The 22,444-nt window shown below is 38.8% G+C and overlaps 1 long non-coding RNA gene across 1 annotated transcript in view; it reads left to right on the forward strand.

Moving 5' to 3' along the window:
- LOC134316365 (uncharacterized) overlaps positions 1-21,567 on the forward strand; it is a 30,254-nt gene extending 8,687 nt beyond the window's left edge. The window contains exon 2 of the long non-coding RNA XR_010013083.1: positions 21,371-21,567. This is a non-coding gene — a long non-coding RNA (uncharacterized LOC134316365). The remainder of the gene's footprint in view (positions 1-21,370) is intronic.
- Positions 21,568-22,444: the final 877 nt, after the last annotated feature.

A 22,444-nucleotide genomic window follows, 5' to 3' on the forward strand; every position in this document is an offset into this window, starting at 1 on the left:
ATTGATTTACTGCATGAAAATGCATCCAAATATCACGTCTTCCATCCACTCATCTTCTGTAAATAAATCCTTTCTCTCTTAATTCTCTTGGCACCTCACACTTCTCTTGTCAGTGACAAGTTGACACATTTTTCTAAGTGGAATCTTGATCATGTGGGAGAGGGGGGTGGATATATCAATATTTTGTTGTGGTTTTGCTTACAAGAAAATGTGCTGCATTACTAATTTAAACTACTACTACTGATAATAATGATAATAATAATAGCATGTGCATAAAATCAGCCACATAATGAACACCAGTGTGTTAAACCGCTTGTTTATTGGAATATTTAACTTATTACTTAGATTCACGGACTGGAGTAAAGCCGGTTCAGCCAAATCATCTGAGTCCACGGCTTTTCCACCGAGCCTGTTCACTCGCCTTGTGTACTTAGCAGCAGCCAGTCAGAGGACTCATAGGATCCGGGTTAATTGAGATTTCGAACTCGTGATTCCTGATTCAGTACAAAGATTCGAATCATTAACCCGGGTGATTCAGGAACCGCCCAGCTCTATTATTCAGCTGCTGCTTCAAGTTGACATATAGGTTTTGTCTGTTCGACTTCATGCATAAACATGCATTTTTGGCCAACAACACATTCCAAAACAGTTTGAACATGGCAATTTAGGGATTGTAATGAGGTAAAAAAAAAAAATAATAATAATAATTACATGATTTTAAATAGGTAATGTCAACAGCTGATTATAATCATGATTTGGCACAAATCATGTTCAGATAAAGGAATAAAATGTTTTTTGTTCTATAAATTTTTGAGTTGTAAAGACCTTGTTTTTCTGTAGGTGTAGTGTCAGCTCCATTGTTAAGGTGGTTTACAGGCTTAAAAAAAATCTTCACTTCCTGCGACGGATGAGAAGAGCAAACCTCCAGTCCTCTGATCCTCACAACTTTCTATAGAGAACATTCTGACCAACAGCCTCCCAGTCTGGTATGGAAATTGTACAGCCTCAGACCAGAAATCCCTTCAGAGAGTAGTGAGGACGGCGGAGAGAATCATCAGAACCTCACTCCCTTCCATACAACAATTATACCAGTCACACTGCCTCAGAAGAGCCACCAAGATAGTTGGTGACCCCACACACCCGGCCTATGGACTGTTCATCCTTTTGCCCTCTGGCAAATGCTACCGCAGCATGCGATGCAGGACTGCCAGACTCAGCAAGAGCTTCTTTCCACAAGCCACCAGACTACTCAACTCCCTGTAACAGCACACACAACATACCTGGTCACACTTACAGACTGTCTAAACACATTTATTTATTAAGAGTTAATACCTACATCATACTGCTACTCTTTTATTATGTGAAATAACTCAAGTATTTAACACCAGGCATTTTATTCTATTTATTACTTCACCGGTAGCATGTTTACAGTAACACTGTGCAATAACAATTACCTCACCACTGCTTATTATGTGCAATATTTTTTACTTAATGTGTGTATATGTATATACAGTATATATACTGTATATATATATTTATATATATATATATATATATATATATATATATATATATATATATATATATATATATATATATATATATATATGTATATATATATATTTAAGCAATAGAACACGAGAGGGAGTGTGTTATCGCGAATAACATCACGGCTGTGAAGGTGAGTGCCGAACCGAAGGTGAGTGCCGTAGATCATTACAGCCGTGATGTTATCCGCGATAACACACGACCTCGAATGTTCTATTGCTTTTATACAACAGTTTTTACAAAATAACAAAAGAAAATTAATCAAAGAAGCCCTGAATTTCATAATAAATATGCTTTAATATTGACAATACCTTCCGCCAAAAAGTAGTTCCACAACGAATATAAAGTTTAACACTACAAAGCAGACATCCCAAGTTGCAAAAACTCATTTCAGGGAGGTAAGAACAACAAGAAGAAGAAGGCAAGAACCTCCGTTGGGAAAAAAAGAAATAAAAAAACCTCTCGCACACACCAAAGGCTATGGATGAAAACAGAACTACTAGGAGCTGCTAACTGGGCTTAACTAACTGTTCGCGTTACGAACACATTAATGTTCCCTACATAGTGCACTAGATTGTATATCAGATAACGGATTTAAAACGTGACCGGGAAAAAAAGTCTGTGTTGCCTGCATGCGCGTGTGTGCATGAAGCTTGTCGTTAATGGCAACGCGTCAGCGGAGTAATACAGTTGTGTGAAAAGACCGTGCTGTTATCACATATATCGGCACGGTTAGAACGCTTCTCAACCAATCAGATTGTAAGGTCGGAACTAACTGTTGTATAAATATATATAATTTTAAAAGTTGCAAAAGTTTAAAAAAGATATATACGTTAAGTAAAAGTAAAAAATATTGTGCAATATTTTTTAATTTTACTTAACGTATATCTTTTTTAAACTTTTTTAAAAACATATATTTTGTCTTGTATATGCTCTTTTTTTCATATTTTGCACATTGGAGCTTGAGAAACACAATCTCGTTCAGCTGTGCACTCCTAGTTGTATAGTCCGAATGACAATAAAGTCTTTGACTTCATATGTTTTTTGTTTTTTTTTCAAAATTCTGACCGCTTCCTTTTATTAACAGCATTTACTTTTACTTCTACTTTTAATACTTAAGTACATTTAATATCAGAAAATTACTTTTAATACTTGAGTACATTAAACATCAGATACTTTTAGACTTTTACTCAAGTAATATTCTGAAAGGTGACTTTTACTTCTATCAAAGTAAATTTCTGATAAGATACTTGTACTTTTACTCAAGTATGTCTTTCAGCTACTTTATACACCACTGCCTGTATTTGGCTCCATTCCTCTGGCCCTCAATTTTAACCGATCCCCCAGTCCCTGTTACTGAGAAGCACCCTCATAGAATGATGCTGTCACCACCATGTTTCAGTGTATGGATGTTGTTAGCAAGGTAATGAGCAATGCCTATTTTTCATCACAGTGCTTGCTGGTCTCTCCAAAGAGTTCAATTTTTGTCTTCTTTGACCAGAAAGTCTTTTCCTGTTGCCAAAGTTCTTGCCATTTAGCAAATTTAGCAAAAAAGCAGGCTGTCAAATTCCATTTACATAACAGTGGCTTCCATGTTGCTACTCTGCCATACATGCTTGGTTTTACAGTGTTGCTCTTTTAGAGTGACTGTTGTGTACATTCTTACCTTGCTAGACGACCAACTCCAAGAAGATTCAAGGTCATACCTATCTTCTCCTATTTTAAAAGTATTGAAGTCACTATGGTCCTAAAACATTCAAAGCTTTGAATATTATTTTTTATTCTGATTGCAGAGACCCAATAACAAAATAATAACCAGCAGATGGCGACCCAGACCAGAGAAAATCGCCCTAGAGTCTTATCGCCTTGACAGAACACACAGTATTAAGATGAATATTAAGACTCTGTATTAGACAAACCAGCTGTGTGTGTGTGTGTGTGTGTGTTATATTTATACAACTCTAAACAGTTGTAGTAAAACACTAATTTAAATAAATAAAAGTTAAGCTAGATTAGTAGCAGCCAGCAGAGAGCAGCCAAATCCTACTTTTGCAGTTTTAAATCACTAACATCTAAAACATTCTCGGTGTTAATTACTCAAATATAATCATTTTATAATTATAATAAAATACATTTAATAAATAAGCCTACCTCCTGATTAGAGTCTATTTACAGGTATGTATTTCAGTGAATTATACACTAACAGCCCAAAACATGAGGCCCGTCTGTCTAATATGTACAAAACAGCTATGACAGACTCGACTCAAACTAAAACGTAGCTTTATTGGTATGACAAAATATGCAACGATGCTTAGGTAGGTGGTACGTGTCAAATTAACATTCACATGGATAACAGGACCCAAGGTTTCCCAGCAGAACATTTTCCAAAGTATCACACTGCCTTTGCCGACTTGCCTTCTTCCCATAATGCATCCTGGTGCCATGTGTTCCCTAGGTAAGCGACGCACCAGGCCATCCTAGTGATGTAAAAGAAAACGTGATTCACGATGTGAATGTCCAGTTCCGATGCTCACGTGCCCATTGTTGGCTCTTTTGGCAGTGGACAGGGGTCAGTATGGGCACCCTGACTGGTCTGAGGCTATCCAGCCACATATGCAACAAACTGCAATGCACTGTGTATTGACACCTTTCTATCAGAACCAGCATTAACTTCTTCAGCAATTTGAGCTAGAGTAGCTCGTCTGTTGGATCGGACCACGCGGACCAGCCTTCGCTCCCCACGTGCATCAATGAGCCTTGACCCTGTCACCGGTTTACCACTATTCCTTCCTTGGACCACTTTTGATAGAAACTGACCACTGCGGACCGGAACACCCCACAAGTGCTGCAGTTTTGGAGATTTGGCCCATGTCAAACTCGCTCAAATCCTTACGCTTGCTCATTTTATCTGCTGCTAACACATCAACTTTGGGGATAAAATGTTCACTTGCTGCCTAATATATTCCAGACCAACAGGTGCCGTGATGAAGAGATAATTGAAGTGTTGCTCATTTCACCTGTCAGTGGTCATATACAGGTATATATATACAGTATATATACAGTACATACTGGAAATTAGAATATCATGAAAAAGTAGATTTATTTCAGTAATTCCATTCAAAAAGTGAAACTTGTATATTATATTCATTAATTACACACAGACTGATATATTTCAAATGTTTATTTCTTTTAATGTTGATGATTATAACTGACAACTAATGAAAACCACAAATTCAGTATCTCAGAAAATTAGAATATTGTGACAAGGTACAATATTTAAGACACCTGGTGCCACACTCTAATCAGCTAATTAACTCAAAACACCTGCAAAGGCCTTTAAATGGTCTCTCAGTCTTGTTCTGTAGGCTACACAATCATGGGGAAGACTGCTGACTTGACAGTTGTCCAAAAGACGACCATTGACACCTTGCACAAGGAGGGCAAGACACAAAAGGTCATTGCTAAAGAGGCTGGCTGTTCACAGAGCTCTGTGTCCCAGCACATTTAATAGAGAGGCGAAGGGAAGGAAAAGATGTGGTAGAAAAAAGTGTACAAGCAATAGGGATAACCGCACCCTGAAGAGGATTGTGAAACAAAACCCATTCAAAAATGTGGGGGAGATTCACAAAGAGTGGACTGCAGCTGGAGTCAGTGCTTCAAGAACCACCACGCACAGACGTATGCAAGACATGGGTTTCAGCTGTCACATTCCTTGTGTCAAGCCACTCTTGAACAAGAGACAGCGTCAGAAGCGTCTCGCCTGGGCTAAAGACAAAAAGGACTGCTGAGTGGTCCAAAGTTATGTTCTCTGATGAAAGTAAATTTTGCATTACCTTTGGAAATCAAGGTCCCAGAGTCTGGAGGAGGAGAGGAGAGGCACAGAATCCACGTTGCTTGAGGTCCAGTGTAAAGTTTCCACAGTCAGTGATGGTTTGGAGTGCCATGTCATCTGCTGGTGTTGGTCCACTGTGTTTTCTGAGGTCCAAGGTCAACGTAGTCGTCTACCAGAAAGTTTTAGAGCACTTCATGCTTCCTGCTGCTGACCAACTTTATGGAGATGCAGATTTCATTTTCCAACAGGACTTGGCACCTGCACACAGTGCCAAAGCCACCAGTACCTGGTTTAAGGACCATGGTATCCCTGTTCTTAACTGGCCAGCAAACTCGCCTGACCTTAACCCCATAGAAAATCTATGGGGTATTGTGAAGAGGAGGATGCGATACGCCAGACCCAACAATTCAGAAGAGCTGAAGGCCACTATCAGAGCAACCTGGGCTCTCATAACACCTGAGCAGTGCCACAGACTGATGGACTCCATGCCACGCCGCATTGCTGCAGTAATCCAGGCATAAGGAGCCCCAACTAAGTATTGAGTGCTGTACATGCTCATACTTTTCATGTATTGGTCTTTTCTGAGATACTGAATTTGGGGTTTTCATTAGTTGTCAGTTATAATCATCAACATTAAAAGAAATAAACATTTGAAATATATCAGTCTGTGTGTAATGAATGAATATAATATACAAGTTTCACTTTTTGAATGGAATTACTGAAACAAATCAACTTTTTCATGATATTCTAATTTTATGACCAGCACCAGTATATATACTGTATACATGTGTGTGTGAGTGTGTGTGTGAGACATGGTTACCAACTGTCCCTCACCTGGTGGCAGGTAATAGAGTGTTGCTAGTGTGCAGCTCTCTCTGTGTTCCCCAGTAGATGGGGTAGTTTGTCAGGGTCTGGGAGAGAGTTAAAGTCGGACAAACATTGACTCCACAAAAGAAGTTCTAACCAGGAGGTCCTTGCAACTTCGACAGGTTGCAAGATGGGTCATTCTACAATGCCTCTTGGTGTCATCTGTTCAGCAAGAAAACACTGCACACATGCTCAGTGTCCACATGATCCTTAGTTCTGATGCTTGCATGTCAATTGTAGTCGCTTTCAATGGTAGACAGGGGTTGGCATAGTGACTTTAAATGGCCTGAAACTATGCATCAAACTATGCACCTGTTGCACCAAACAGGAAGGTTTGATGATGATCTGCAGTAGCCCCTCTGTTGGTCCATAACAGACACAATAGCCTTCAAATGCTCTGGCATCAATGAGTCTAGGTTACCCATCAACCTGTCAGGGATTTCAACATGGCTGTCTGTGAGCACCCCTTGATGTTTCTGAAATACTTCAACCCAGTGGTCTCTCCACAATGATCTAGCTGTTATCACTCAGTCACTCAGATCTTAATGCTGCCCATTTCCGCTGCATTTAACATGTGTAATATGAGAAACTACAATCAGCCCAACATTTAATGTATTCCTGAGCAAGACATACAAAACTGTTATGAAATAGCCATTGCCATTCACATTTTTTGGGGTGGCCCTAATACTCTGGCTCATCAGTAAGTAATATCTACTTGAATAGCAATGTTTAAATGTTGTACAAAGTAGGCTACTGTTCAACAACAGAGATAGCTTAAAGAATTTTAAATGGCTCAGAAAATCTGCAGTCAGCATGAGACAAGCACTGTCTCTCCATAAAGTGTCATTCATGTCAACTGGTGGATGTTGTGAAAGTTACCAGGTACCAAAAATAAATTAAGAAGCGGAAGGACTCAATGAAATATTAATGCTGTTTATATACGGTAATAAATCACTGCATTCATACACTCTGGATACTGTTGCATTTTGTCGTGTGTCTACATATTGTAAAGCAATAAAAACATGTCCTATATATTAACAGTTGCTCCTTTGTCAATAATTCATTAATCTGGTATGGGTCATGATGGGTCTAGAGTCTATCCCTGGGGCATTCACAAAAGAAAATACTCCCTGTATAAAATGTCTATCGCAGGGCATCACACTGTTTTTTACTCACAATGGGCAGCCAGACCACCAACTGGCATATGTTTTAATATTAGTATAATTTTTACAGTTTACCAATGCTAATATGAAGAGCAACCACACTCAGGTCATTTTAGTAAGGTCATTTAGTGTTTATCTAACTAAACACAAAGCCCATTCATGTTCATGGCAATTAAAAGCTAATTAGAAGAGTGGAAATAAAACCCTATGTGAGAACATATCAAATTCTTATGGACAGTGACTAGAGAAATGAATTGAACTAGATCCTCAGGACCTGTGCTGATTTTACACTATTTGCAGTGCTATTTAAACATACACACACAAATGATCGCCATATGCTTTTAACTTTCTGGTTACAGTTTCAAGAAGATCATATCTTATTTGTGTCCACATACTCAAAGCTCAAACCAGGATGAATTGTGAGCCAGGCTTTTCAGGCCTGTTTGCTATGTGCTACAATTACATGATCACATAATTATTGCATTTTGATATTCATCTACCTACAAATTCACTGTGAATGTAATGACTTTATGCGACCAAAATGATAAGTAATAAGCTTACCTGCTAATTTGGCTAGCTAGCTAGAAAATGCACACATTGCCATTGTTGGTGTCATAATTTCTATTAGGATAAGTTTTAAACACTGACAAGGTGAGTGAAAACCAGAGTGTCCAAGAAGAACCCAGCATTGTCAAAACATTATCAACCACATCTCTCACAAACACTAACCAGAGGCAAGGTTTAAAATCAGGTCCTCAGGGCACTGGTGTTGTGCTGTACCCATTTTCTTAGTAGTGGTTGCCTTACAGCAACATTGGTCTGGCAACCTGGGCTTGATTTCCGCTTTCATTCCTCCAGGTACTTTAGTGTCCTTTCACCATCCAAAAAATGCAGAAGCTAAATTGGCTTCTCTATGTTTTGTCTCTTCACTGTAAACAATTTAACTGTAATACTGTATAACAGTAAAATAGAGCCAGCATTTCAGTCTTATTTTACAATGCATTTACAGTCATTTATTGTCACAGTATTGTACAGTATATGACAGTAAAATAACTGTGTTATTATTGTAATTTTAGTACATACCAGCATGTTATTGTTATTTCACGGTGCATTTACTGTAACTTAACAGTATATTAATGTATATTGGATTACATTATGAGTATGAGTACAATTTGTGTGTGTGCTGTATATTGCTGTAGTCATCAACAATATGTACAAGTGAATCACAGGCCTTACTGAGCACAAGGCCATAGCCATGAATTGGGGGGGGGTTCTCTTACAGCTGAGCCAAATGATCAGGTTTACCCCACCACAACAAGTTCAGGAAAAAAAATATGTTTTTGCATGAGCAATTTAATAAAAAATTGTATCATAGGGCCGCTCAGGTGGCGCAGCTGTAAAACACACTAGCACACCAGAGCTGGGATTTCGAATACATTGTATCGAATCTCAGCTCTGCCATCCTGGGCTGGGCTGGGCTGGGCTGGGCGACCACACGAACAATGATTGGCTGTTGTTCAGGGATGGGAAAGCCGGACCAGGGTTCCTCATAACTGGTGCAATTACGACCTCTGCTGGCTGATTGATGGCGCCTGCACAGAGTTGGGGAATAATGCTGATCAGGGTGTGGCTCTCCGAGCACAGAGCTGATCCACATATGAACTCGCCTCATGCAGGTGACAAGAGATCACATGTCGGAGGGGGCATGTGTCAGTTGCGAAGCTCCTCGGTCAGCAGTGGAGGGTTGTATCAGTAGAGGCGAAGTGTAACACAACCAGGGTAATTGGATACAACTAGATAAGGGGAGAAAATTGGGGGGAAATTGGAGAAAAAATTGTATCATAAAAACAGAAACATTAGCTTACAATCATCAGTCGCTGATGTTGGTTAGTAACTGGACTTGTAAGGGGATGATGGCACATGTTGATGTATACACAGTTTGACAGAATATATTGTATTATGCTGATAAATCACAGTTATCTACTGTTATTGGTTAACCAACCATGTTACTGTTATTTTACATGAGAGATATTACTATTTAACAGTATTTTTCAATTGTTATAAATACTATAAGATACTGTTGTAAATCAACAGTACATTTACAGCAGTTTATTACAGTGTATGTATAAGTAAACAGATGTGAGTGTTTAATGCTCTGTAATAAATCCCTGCCCAGGATAGGAATTGATTACAGATGGCATTATGTTTATCTTTGCAGCATCAGATAATAAAGAAAAATCTGCTGATTACCATTACTGTGTGTATTCTGGTTTTGTTACTATTAATCACAAAGAATTATTTTAAGACATTTGGCAATTAAGCATTTAATCATGTTTTGTGTTGACGGAATGTGGGTGAAGACACTGTCTGTACAGCAGGAATACACACAGGACAGGGCATCAGTGTATGTATAAGAACAAGACGGGGTGTAGTAATGCTCTAATGCTTAAAGTACAGCAGTGTTGTTGGGATTTTTAAGTGTTTAAATCACTGATCAGAAAAAAAACCTGTGTCCTGTTACCTCTTATAGGTGTACAGTAAGAGACTAGAGCTATTTTCTCCTATCAATGCACAGTGTTTGCTAATCAGCCTCTAATTTTTAATCAGTGGACACTTTCTGATCACAGCATGCTGTTTAATTTAAGTTGGAACGTGTTTCTCCTCTCAGCATTAACAGTGATGTGCTTGCAAATCCAAACAACACTACTGCACTTAATACACTCTTTCTAGTACCACACACACACACACACACACACAACTATGTTATTACCATTTTAGTGATATTGCAGGGCTGAGAATGAGCCACTATCTAAATATCATCTGGTCAAAGGAGGTCCTGTGAGAGTACAGGGGATGAGCAGGTGTACAGAGCAACAGACTAGCTTAGTGGTGTAGTTTGCTGGCTTAATTCCCATCACCACCAGATTGCTACTGTTGGACCTCTGAGCAAGACCCTTAACCCACAATTGCTTTTAGCTTAAAAAGTAACCAATTAATCAATCCACTTGGGCAGCATGGTGGCTTGGTGGGTAGCACTGTCGCCCAACAGCAAGAAGGTCCTTGGTTCAATTCCTAGGTGAAGCAGTCTGGGTCCTTTCTGTGTGGAGTTTGCATTTTCCTCCAGTGTCTGTGTGGGTTTCTTCCCACAGTCCAAAGACATTCAGTCAAGTTAACTGGAGATACTAAAGTCCCCCTAGGTGTGTGTGAATGTGTGTGCGTGTTTGCCCTGTGATGGACTGGTGACATTTACAGGGTGTTTCCTACCCTTTGCCCAGTGAATTGGACCCCCCACGACACAGAGTATGATAAAGCGATGGTAAAGCAGACAATAAATCAAGAAACAAAGGGTGTACCTAATAAAGTGCTCGATTACAATTACTTTTGTCCTTATGCACCAGCATCCCATGTTCCTTTATTGTCTGTACGTACATTATGTGATGTGCTGCAATATTTTCATTTCCCACCATTAACACTTTAACCCAGAATTTCTCTTCTGGTTTCCAACAGACAACAGCCACTTTAATTAGGCCAGAATGCCAGACAGGAAATAGGCTACTCCAGAGCAGTCTGCACATTATTTATTATACAGGCTTAAACCCAGACTACCACCCCACCCTCTGTCTAACACACACACACACAAACACACTCACACAAATACATACAAAGGCAGTTCCCTAAATATGGGACAATGTCTAATGAATAACAATGTCAGGAAGCTAAGATCTGCTCAACCACCTGATATCATCACAACTTAAATATATTTTAACAAGAAGAAACTATTAATTTTACGTTATAAACCACATCATAGTCTTAGTAAAGTGTACTATTTTAGGAAACAATGTGGCAAACATCAAGTGTTTTCATGAAATCTTACATTGCACCACAAGTTGCACTGGCTGACAGAGAATTCCCATCACAGATCCTATATGATGTGGTGTGATGTAAATGTTGTGTGGGTTTAGACAGGGTTTTTCAAACCCTGGGTAAGGGTCACTAGCCGAAAAAAATGGGTCACAGAGAAAAATAATAATAATTAAATAGACTTGTACATAAATGCTCCCTTGTGGAAGCTTTATGTTACATCTTTTAAACCACAGATGGATGGATTGCCTGTGTTGCCTGGATCTCATAAAAAATCATGGACACAATGTGGGTCACTTAAAAAAAGATTAAAAAAAAAACCCAGATTAAGACATAAGAACAGAACATATAATTTTTCAGTGGTCACTAAAGACACACAAATCAATCTCTATTATTAGGAACAAACAACAGACAGGGCACCAGTCCATCCAGGGCATCACACCATCATTGATTAACCTGCTTTATTACACCTACAAACATAACATTAAAACCACCTCCTTATAGAAGCACTTTGTAGTTCTACAATTACTGACTGTAGTACATCTATTTCTCTACATACATTTTTAGCCTGCTTTAACCCTGTTCTTCAATGGTCAGGACCCCCACAGGATCACTACAGAGCAGGTATTATTTGGGTGGTGGATCATTCTCAGCACTGCAGTGACAATGACATGGTGGTGATGTGTTAGTGTGTGTTGTGCTGGTATGAGTGGGTCAGACACAGCAGCGCTGCTGGAGTTTTTAAACACCGTGTCCACTCACTGTCCACTCTATTAGACACTCCTACCTAGATGGTCCACCTTGTAGATGTAAAGTCAGAGATGATTGCTCATCTATTGCTGCTGTTTGAGTTGGTCATCTTCTAGACCTTCATCTTCTAGCCCCTGCCCACGGGACGCTGTTGGCTGGATATTTTTGGGTGGTGGACTATTCTCAGTCCAGCAGTGACAGTGAGGTGTTTAAAAACTCAGGCAGTGCTGCTGTGTCTGATCCACTCATACCAGCTAACACACTAACACACAACCACCATGTCAGTGTCACTGCAGTGCTGAGAATGATCCACCACCCAAATAATACCTATTCTGTAGGTATTATGAATGCCATTCATTCATTTATTGTCTGTTTTACCACTACTTTATCCTATTCTGGTTTGCAGTGGGCCCAAATCATTGGGTTAATGGCAGGAAACACCCCAGAATGGTTGCCAGTCCATCACAGGGAGAACATGCAAACTCTAGGTCCTTTTTGCTGTGAAGCAACATTGCTAATGACTGCCCTATTTCAAATGGCATTCTACTGATAAATAAGACATTTCTTGCTTCATGCTCTAATAAAGTCTATGCCATTTTCACAGCTGCCAGAAGCTGCATTGCTATTAAATACTACTTTCCAGTTGCATAATCTTATACACAGCAACTTCACTGTTCCAAATAGCCTACAAGGAACATTTGCATATTGTTATGTACTTATGTAGTTATGTGCTAAAGTTTTTTTTTGTTTGTTTTAAAGAAGAGACAATTCTTGTTATAAGTCAACATAGCCACACATAAAAATATGAGTAAAAATGATTTATGATCATGCACACTGGCAGATTTTTCACAAATGCTTGTGTTACTGCACACAATTACTTATAACTTTAGTAATAATTAATGTAATGTTGATTGTGGAGATATTAAGGCAAATCAAAATACACAACAGATATAACAACTGACATGTACCTGACCAAAAACAATGTTAAAACTGGTGGTTAAAAACGGTTTGAATGCCGCTCAGGTGGTGCAGCGGTAAAATACACTAGCACACCAGATCTGGGATTTCGAATACATCTTATCTAATCTCAGCTCTGCCGTCTTGGCTGGGCTGGGCAGCTACATGAACAACGATTGGCTGTTGTTCACAGGGTGGGACAAGCCAGACCAGGGTTCCTTATAACTGGTGCAATTACGACCTCTGCTGGCTGATTGATGGTGCCTGCGCGGAGTTGGGGAATAATGCATGATCAGAGTGTGGCTCTCTGAGAACAAGACTGATCCACATATGAACTCGCCTTGTGCAGGTGAAAAGATGCAGTCGGTCCTGCCTACGTGTCAGAGGGGGCGTGTGTCAGTTGTGAAGCTCCTCATTGAGCAGTGGAGGGTTGTATCATTAGAGGTGAAGTGTAATGCAATCAGGGTAATTGGATACGACTATAGATTAGAGAGAAAATTGGGGGAAAAATTGGAGGAAAAGAGAAAAAACACCACTGATTTATTCAAATGTTTATATTTTAGGTTCTAATAACAATGTTCTTGGCTTAAGATTTGTGAAAACAGTGCAGGTTGGGTCATGTGCTTTCATTTCCCTTGAGTCTTTAATCACTAAAATCAAGTTCAACCAGAATAACTACTAACAGTGTCAGAAACAATAAAAACAACATGTTTAGGACTGTTCCATGTGACTTTTAAGAGACCCTAGATATTATAGAGGTGCAATGCAGATTTTATGCAACACTGGGAGCCTTTGTGCGCAAAAGCAGACGTCTTTAAGAAACAGAGGCAGGGCCACTTTGTCCGGCGTGACAGATTTATCAATCCCTCTTTTGTAAGGTTGTTTCCTGCCCCAGTTTTGCCTTCTGTATCCAGGCTGGAATCTAATACATGTCCCCCAAGAAGATTACTCAGTTACGTAAAACAACAGCTATATTTTAGTGCTTAAAAGGATCTCTGAGTCCTACACACCGCTTTGTGTTGACGTGGCACATATGCTGAGCACTTGGTTGCAACAAATCGGCCAAAAAAGTGGGATTTTGTTAAGGCAAGGGCACTGGCAAAGACATAGACGAGGGAAACAAAAGCTGGTGTTCATTCGCCGAGCCCTGCATGTTGGACAATATGTAATGATATGCAATAGGATAGTTAATGAACTTCCTGCATGCCTCACAGCTTCTATCTCCATAGCAACTGCCGGGTGCTGCAAAGCTGTTGCAATGATAGAGGGGGGAGGAAAAGAAAATGAACATTAAGACCTCCAAGGAAAATTGTTTTGCCATTTATCTTCTCTATAAAAAAGCTGGTTCCCTGGCTTACACACAAATGCTCCTCTAAATCCAACATCAGATGTTTTATTAAGGTCTTAGACAAGTACTAGCCATCAAAGCAAGATCAGTGCACCTTGAACAGATTCAATCTCTAAAAATGCTCTCAAGAGATGAAACACCATTGTTCCAACAGATATTCACCTGGTGATTTAAAGATAGTGGTCAAAATAAAAAACACTGGTCCAAAATCTCCCATTTATGAACTTGGTGAATTTATAAATTTTGGTGACTTTTAAGGCCATTGCGGTTGATTTACATAATTTCCCATAGTTATCAAATCATCAAATGGCCATTCAAACCTCATTCCCAGGCTATATTAGCATTGTCCTTTTAAAAAAGACCACCCTCTGCAATGGGGTGGGTCGGCCCAGTGTGGATTCAAAGGAGGGGCCTGGTCATACCGCCTTAAGAGGCAACTCACCCATTCAGGGCAGTTCTGTAGTGATGGCCAAAAAGTTCCACACTGCCAACTGGGTTCCCAGGCAAAGAGAGTTGGTGTCTGGCATCATGGTTTTATAAAAGAACAAGTGTCAACAGAAAAGCCAGCAGCACTGTAAGAAAGAAACCGTGATTAATACACATCCCTCCTCCTGGAGCAAATTGACACTCAACAGTTATGAGAAAGCAACAAGTCATTCATCTGCGCCTCCATGCCTCTATTGCCGACAATAAATGACATGACAGAGGGGCATGATTCTGTCACTTACAGTATGCTCCTCTGCCAATCTCCAGAACAGCTGGGCCTGTTACACCTTCATAAGCATAGTAATGTTCAGTTATATTGTTCAGTTTGATCAGTCAGACTTACATTATATTAGGCTTCAAAGACCTTTTTACCTGAAGGCCAACCCCAACTCAAGGGTTTTAGGTTGTTGCCACACCCTCACCCACAACTCTCAGAATAATTCTTACACTACTTTCTTCTTCCACCAAACTTTACTGTTAGCACTGTGCAATCCACATAATCTTATTTTGGCATCTGCCAGACATATTTAAATGTTAGTCTAAAAATTTCAGTGCTTGTGTTACCAGAAGTAGTTTGGCTCTGTTGTGTCAGTTTCAACCAAGGGTGTCCTACAGGTTCTGTAAAACAGCTGCCTGTGAGCACCACTTGTTGCTTAAAAGATACTTTAAACACAGTGGTCTAGCCATAAAGATTTGGCCTTTATCACAGTCACTCTGCTAATATACCTGCCCATATCTGTAGCACTGTCGCCTCTCAAAAAGGTCCTGGGTTAAATTCTCAGGTGAAGCGATCTGGGTCCTTTCTGTGTTCCGTTTGCATGTTCTCCCCGTGCCAGTGTCAGTCAGGTTCATTTGAGATACTAAAGCCCCAATTGGTATGTGTGTGTGTGCCCTGTGTTGGACTGACGACCTGTCCAGGGTGTTCCCTAGCTTTCGTCCAGTGAATTGCTCCCACCACAACCCTGACCACGATAAAGCGGTGGTAAAACAGACAATGAATGAATGAAAGAATGAACATAGCCACTTCAGTACAACCCATTGGCATTAATTTTCTGTGTCCGTTACTATTCACTGTAAAGGTAAGTGTTGAAATATGTGACTTTGACTACAAGGTTATGCAATGGTAAAGTTCTAAGTAATATTAATTAAAATCTAACACATATCCTTTTATGTGCATAACCAGGGATAAACTGAGAGAAAATATAAAGCTACAGAGACGATGAAGAGTGGGCAAAATGTTGTGTCAGTTTCAACCAAGTTTGTCCTACAAGTTCTGTAACAAATGGGCAAGAGAATTTTGAAATGAAAAAATGCGACAATGATGACCCCGTACTGTTGCACATCTTAAGACGTGTTTGCAGGAAGAATGGGACAAAATAAAAGCTGAAACACTAAATCACTTGGTCTCCTCAGTGCCAAAATGTCTTAAAGTGGTAAATGCTTTACTGTCCCAACTTTTTTTGGAATGTGTTGTAGGCCTGAAATGCAGGATTATATATATATATATATATATATACTGTATATCTAATCCTGCATTTTAGACCTGCAACACATTCCAAAAAAAGTTGGGACAGTAAAGCATTTACCACTTTGTAATATTTCTATTCCTTTTCACCTATTCCTGTTTCTATTCCTTTTCTATTCCTTTTCACCACACTTATTTCCTATATATATATAGGAAATATATAGGAAATATATAGCAAACACTGATATATATGGAATGAAACTCGATATATTTTGAATGAAACTTATATACAGTATATGCAATGAAAACCGATATATATTTTGAATGAAACTAATATATATGCAATGAAAACCGATAAATATATGGAATGAAAACTAATGAAACTCGATATATATGGAATGAATACTGATATATAATATCAGTTTTCATTTTATATATATCAAGTTTCATTTTATATATGTCAAGTTTCATTTTATATATACCGAGTTTCATTATATATATATATATATATATACATATATATGAATATCAGTTTTCATTCCATATATATCTAGTTTCATTTTATATATATCGAGTTTCATTATATATATATATATATATAAAGCTACAGATGAAGAGTGGGCAAACTGTGAAGAAAAAAACTGTAGAAAAAGACAGGAGTGTCTGAACATGCAGTCATCCTGGTGCTCGTCATTATGAGATCATGCATGTGATCACAGCAATGCTCATTAAGATGAACTGCTCACTGAGTCATATAATGATTTGTCAGGACATTTGATCTTGAAAACACAGATCTGCATTTGATCAGCTGAAGTAATGCCTACCTGAGGTTATTATCTGTCATCACAGCGTTAGCATTGTCATCTCCATAGCAGCACTGACGCCATTTGTTCTATTCATATTAACAAGTAGCTCATACAGCAGGTGCAGTGTCAGCGAGAAACCCTGGCAGGTCATGAAGAAAGCCGTCAAGTAATTCCAGTTTGACATGTCACTTCATAAAAGTCAGGGTAGCAGGGTGAGATATTGTGGTGGGAGCCAGAGGCCGGGTTTGATTGCTGTCACCCACAATAAATGACTCCACAGTGCAGAAACTGAGAAGTCTGATAAATGCAATGTCTGATTACACTGTCAGGAGGTGAAACTTTGGTAAGAATGACAGCTTGTCACTCAGCTCAAAACAGTAGCATGCATTGAAGCAGTGTTTCGGAGAGGCGATAAATTAGATGGGGATAAATTAGCTATTATGCTTCCATCTCCTTCTCTCCTTGACAGGTTTCAGACATTTTACACACACACACACACAAAATAATCATAAATAGGCAAGGCAAGGCAAGTTTATTTGTATAGCACCTTTCATACACAGTGGCAATTAATACAGAGTGCTTTACATAAGGAAAAATTTAAAGCATTAAAACATTCCTGAGATCTAGAACCTCAGAAAGACTTTTTGCAAATATAGTTACAATTAAAAGAACATGACATTAAGAGAAGAGAAATAAAGTGCTTTAAAAAATTAAGAACATGAAAAACTAAAAGAAAATAGCTTATAAAAAGTAAGTGCAATAAGAGTTCATGAAACATTTTAAAATAAAAGTTTTGAAACATTAAGGCTAAAGAGCAGTACTAATAGAGTGCAAAAATGTAGAGCTCAACCATAGGCACAAGAAAAGAGAAAAATTTTTATTCTTTAAACATTTCTACATTTGGGGCACATCTAATATCTCCTGGCAGTCTGTTCCAGTTATATGCAGCGTAACAGCTAAATGCTGCTTCACCATGTTTAGTTCAGTGATTTACAGACTAGTAGCAGCACTTTAAACTCTATTCTGTAACTAACCAGAAGCCAGTGTAGAGATTTTAGAACTGGAGTGATGTGCTCTGTTCTCTTCGTCTTAGTTAAAAGTTTTGAATGAGCTGTAACTGTTTGATGGTCTTTTTGGGATGTCCAGTTAAGAGACCTTTACAGTAGTTCACCCTACTGGAAATAAAAGCACGGATCAGCTTCTCTAGATCTTGTTGGGACACCAGACCCTTGATTCTGGATATCTTTTTAAGATGACAGAAGGCTGTTTTGGTGATGCTTTTGATATGACTAGAGAAGGTGAGATCTAAATCTATTAGAACGCCAAGGTTTCGGACTTGGTCTTTGGTTTTTAGAGCCCGGGAACTGAGATGTTCACTGACACAAATCCTCTTCTCTTTGATGCCAAACACAACAGTCTCTGTTTTGTCCTTATTTAACTGTAGAAAATTTAAGCTCATCCAGTTATTTATGTGCTCCAGACAGTGACACAGTGAGTCTATTGGGCTGTAATCATCTGGTGAGAGAGCTAGATATGTGTGTGTCATCTGCATAACCATGGTAATCAATGTTGTTAAATAATAAAAAAAGGAAAAAAAAAATAAAGCAATGTTTTGTTACAACAAAATTGCATTCGCAATTTTTTGCCATGTTAACATGATTCTATCTTGTAATTGTTGACTTCTTACTCATACATTCATGCTACACATCTCATATACTTCAGCTGGAGATTGGTGATCACAAAGAGTTTTCCACCCTGTATTGTTTATTCTCAAGCCAGCATGAGGCCTTTTCAGTTGCTTCAGCCTGCTCCGTTACTATTTCTTCCCTTTTCTTTCTTCTCATCAGTACCCCCAAAGCCTCTAGCGTTTTCCACAGAGATTCTGCTCCACATCCTCTGTACCAAACATATACTGGGAAACAGCTCCATCTTTTTGACTACACAGTTCTAAGAGGGGCTGGAACCTCAGTTTTTTTTATCTAATTAGCTTTTTCTACCCTTGTTTCCCAGAGCCCAGACCATTCTATCATTATTAGTTGCTTTGGGTTGTCTATCCACAGAAGAATATCAGGTCTTATTTTTGTGGCTATGATTTATTGTACTTTGGGAATACTAGTTGCTTCCCCAAGTCTGCCACCATGTTCAGGCTAGTTGTTGATCCAAAAATGCTGTTAGTTTTTGGTGTGACTTTGCTGAAAATTATGTGAATCATATGCTGTGGTTTTGGCAGTCACTAGATCTAAACCCAAGTAAACAATAGTAGATTTTGGACCAGCATGTTGGACAGCGCTTAATACAGAGTCTTGCTATAGTTATTATTTTAGTTATTTAATTGTTAATTGAATTTTCAATCAAAGTTACTTTTAGGGCAGTTATAGTCTAGTGGTTAAAGTACTGAACTAGCAATCAAAAGGTTGCTGGTTCAAGCCCTACCACTGCCACTGTTGAACCCCTGAGCAAGGCCCTTAACCCTCGATTGCTTAGACAATATACACCAATCAGCCATAACATTAAAACCATCTTCTTGTTTCTACACTCACTGTACATTTTATCAGCCTCACTTGCCATATAGAAGCACTTTGTAGTTCTACAATTACTGACTGTAGTCCATCTGTTTCTCTTTAAACTTTTTTAACCTGCTTTCACGCTGTTTCTCAATGGTCAGGACCCCCACAGGACCACCACAGAGCAGGTATTATTTGTGTGGTGGATCATTCTCAGCACTGCAGTGACACTGACATGGTGGTGGTGTGTTAGTGTGTGTTGTGCTGGTATGAGTGGATCAGACACAGCAGCGCTGCTGCAAATACTGTGTCCATTCGCTGTCCACTCTATTAGACACTCCTACCTGGTTGGTCCACCTTGTAGATGTAAAGTCAGAGACGATCGCTCATCTTTTGCTGCTGTTTGAGAAGCTTTAAATTACACATTATTTTGTGGAGCTAAAACACAGATCAAATATATCATCATTGATTTTACTCTGTAGTGTTTTCATTAGCATGTGGCTTGAAATGGAATTCTGACCCCTATAGATAACCAGCACTGATTGTCTTTAATCGTTTGTCTACAGATCTCAGCAATCTTTTGAGCAAAATGTGACACAATTCAATCATGATTTCCTACTAGAAAAGTGATTCTATCATGCTTCAAGCCACCTCTGAGATTCAGGACAAGACAAAAAAATTTATTCTTCTTATTTAATCTATGCCAGATGGTATATTTAAAATTACAGGGGAAAAATAATTTAACAAGCTCCATAAAAGGTTATGGGTCTTAGAACATTGTGTTAGAACGTTATTGTTTGTGTTAGGAAATCTCTATTCATGAACAAAGAATGAGACACTTGTGGGACAGCATTTTACTAGGCCTCTGTACCCAGCATGGCAAAGAATAAAATTCATAATGTTGGCAAAAACTTTCCCAATAGACTGTGATTAGCAGCACAGCCTTCATGTCCTCTGGCAAAATGCCATTGGTTTGAAGCTTGAGTGGATACTCAGCACAGCTGCCTGTGAGGACCCTTTAATTCAGTCTTCTGGCTGGATTCGGGCAACAATTTAAGGTCCTTATTAAAGGCAGCATTTAAAATTTGTATTATTTGGAACTACCATCAACACAGAATTGAATACACTCCTGACTGTGACATGCACAATTGTAACAAAAAAAATAATTGTTACATTTTTGGGGCGGGAGTCATACTTATGTTTTGGCTCATCAGTTTAAATACATTTGTAGTGGGTGCAAGAAGTCTAAATTTCATTGAATATAATGCTAACCTGTCCAGCTGTCCAACAGACACAATAGCCATGAGAAAGGGAGGGTTGGATTGGTTCCTTCTTGCTATTGCTGTGATCTGCAGTCTCTTGGACAGGTCTAGGAGCTGGTACATAGGGCATAGTGTGGTTTGACTGGTTTGGGATTGTACTGCTGGCAGGTGATAAAAAGTGGCTGGTGACTGCACATGGTTTATCGCTCTCCTTGGTAGAATTCTGAAAAGAAAAATGCCACACTGACAACCCATTACTGTTGCACCCTTTAAAACTTTTTTTGCAAGAAGAATGGGACACACACAAAAAAAAACTACTTAATTTATTGAAGAAGTGTCAATGTTACAAAGTGGTAAATGCTTTATGTGTTGCAGGCCCAAAATGCAGAAATGGATGTATATCAATGAATGAAATTAAGCTGACCAGTTAAACATGTAATATGTTGGTTTCAGAAACACTGCAGTATTTACTGTGCCAACTTTTTCATTTTCTAATTTGTTGTTGTTTTGTTGTTTTGAAGTTGTCAATGACTGGACCCAAAAAAAATTTAACTTGGATTCGTCACTCCAATATACTTTTTTTCCACTTGGCAACTTGGCATCCTGATGGTCAACTTCCTGGGAATGCTGATGAAGCTGCCAGATGCTGAGCCAGTTCCTCGCCGGACTTCCGGTCTCTCAAAGAAGAAACTCTAATAAACTTGCCATCAGATTTTAATTGTTTTTCTAGTTTTCCAGTTCTGTTTTGTCCCTGACTTCTACTGATTCTTTAAATTTCTTCATAACAGCTTGAATTCCACATCTTGAGTATCCAGTTTGTTTGTTGATTTTCCTTTGAAAGTGGCCTTATGATTTTATGTCTGTCAAATTTAGTGATCTTCGCTACTTTGACTTTAACGATGTGACTGAATGTTGGTCTTATACATATTTGAAGCTTCCAATGAATTAAACATGTACAACCCCAAATCAGAAAAAGTTGGTACAGCATGGAAAAAGCAAATAATACATTAAAAAAAAAAACACAGTTTCTTACATTTACTTTGACTTTTATTTGATTGCAGACAGGATGAACTTGAGATATTTCATGTTTTATCTGCTCAACTTTATTTCATTTATTAATAAACATCCATTCTTGCGTTTCAGGCCTGCAACACATTTCAAAAAAAGTTGGGACAGTAAAGCATTTACCACTTTGTAATGTTAGTGTTTCAGCTTTAATTTTGTCTCATTCTTCCTGCAAACACGTCTTAAGATGTGTAACAGTACGGGGTCGATGTTGTTGCATTTTTCATTTCAAAATTCTCTATTGGGGACAGGTCAGGACTGCAGGCAGGCCAGTCCAGTACCCGTACCCTCTTCTTGCACAGCAATGCCTTTGTAATGTGTGCAGCATGTGGTTTTGCATTGTCTTGTGAAAATGCATGGACGTCCCTGAAAAAGATGACGTCTTGAAGGCAGCAAATGTTGCTCTAAGATCTCAATGTACTTTTCTGCATTAATGCTGCCATCACAGAAGTGTTAATGACCATTACCAAGGGCACTGACCCAGCCCCATACCATGACAGACCCTGGCTTTTGGACTTGTTGCTGATAAT

This window comes from Trichomycterus rosablanca, chromosome 6 (assembly GCF_030014385.1).
Source record: "Trichomycterus rosablanca isolate fTriRos1 chromosome 6, fTriRos1.hap1, whole genome shotgun sequence".
NCBI classification, from domain to species: Eukaryota; Metazoa; Chordata; class Actinopteri; order Siluriformes; family Trichomycteridae; genus Trichomycterus; species Trichomycterus rosablanca.